This window comes from Mizuhopecten yessoensis, unplaced genomic scaffold, assembly GCF_002113885.1.
Source record: "Mizuhopecten yessoensis strain PY_sf001 unplaced genomic scaffold, ASM211388v2 scaffold710107, whole genome shotgun sequence".
NCBI lineage: Eukaryota > Metazoa > Mollusca > Bivalvia > Pectinida > Pectinidae > Mizuhopecten > Mizuhopecten yessoensis.
This window is the reverse complement of record NW_018476962.1, coordinates 1-1,279: the sequence shown is the minus strand read 5'-3', so window position 1 is coordinate 1,279 and position 1,279 is coordinate 1. Positions and strand designations below refer to the sequence as shown.

The following is a 1,279-nucleotide window of genomic DNA, read 5'->3' as shown; positions in this document are numbered from 1 at the left end:
GGGAAATATGAATGATGACAGAGTGTATTATTTTAAGAAAGTGTTTGCAGATAGCAAATAGAAAACAAAAATAGTGTCCATACACAACGTCAGTAATGTAACTCCAAAGTTGTTAAGACAATAGAAACATGTCATTTGTAGACAGCAATACAAAAACACAAAGGAAAGTAACCACCACCAGCCTTCTCTTGCGAAACTAACAGTGTTTTCTCTGTCTTAGATGTGCTATTTGTTTCTTATAGAGTCGTATTATCGCCAATATCTATTCGTTGTTATAGATAAACATATCTGGAACGATTAAAAAGCAAAAATATCACTTTTAAGCAAAATTGCTTATTATTGTAATAACAGCGAGAACATAATGTACAGCTTTATCGTCGTGATACTCATCATCACAATGTGCTTTAGATGTGGTCACAGCATCCACAGTCAGACGAGACGGACGTGATAGCGATTTACGTGAGGTATACTTACTTTCCTATGGCGTGGTTTTCATATCCCAGTTTCTTTAGGTATTGGGGGAGGAAAGGTTTATTGAAGGGCGAACACACTGCTTGCTGAGCCATCAGAGCTCCATGCTTATGTAAAAAGAAATGATACAAATTGAAATGAGCTTTTTATTATACTTATGTCATTTTCACATATCATAGATATATTTGTTTGCATACATTTAACTATATCAGTGTGTACTGAAAGAAATTATGACTTTTGAAAGTGTAAGATAGGTATCAATTGAAAGTTTAAAGACATACACTTAAATGCAATGTTTATACGATATTGAAGAATAGTATTACCTGAAGTCCAGCTTTGAAAGGATACACCCCCGTCATGAAAGCATTCCGGGACCTGATATTAGTAACATATTGTCGTCATTCACGTTGATCATACAAACAAGTGTTGTTTATAACTTGTTTCGGTAATATAAATGATTAGTTTTCTATAATAAATTTGATTAATTGATTTATAGGGTCTTAAAGATATAGTAACCTTATATACATATATATTGTTATATGGTAGTCGTGGAAGAGTAAGTTCCCTTACAAAAAATGTTCACGCCAAGATACAGTAAAGTATAAGGATAACGGCCTATCAGTACAAAGCCTTGTCATCATGAAGATCCCGAAGCGCTTGCAAACTATAAGTTTGGTAAACTGTTTCTGTATCTCTTAAACGATATGAATTCGTTATAATCAACGTGAAAACAGTTCCCGTTGGAAAAAATCCGAGGACAAAAATCTATTTGTCATAATAAAGCCATACTCACGGTGTACATAGGGGT

The 1,279-nt window shown here is 33.9% G+C and overlaps 1 long non-coding RNA gene across 1 annotated transcript; it reads right to left on the bottom strand.

Moving 5' to 3' along the window:
• Window positions 1-490: 490 nt before the first annotated feature.
• LOC110440814 lies at window positions 491-1,279 on the bottom strand. The gene is made up of 3 exons (XR_002461783.1): window positions 1,265-1,279; window positions 795-846; window positions 491-578 (listed from the first exon to the last, which is right to left on the bottom strand). It is a non-coding gene; the product is annotated as an uncharacterized LOC110440814 (long non-coding RNA).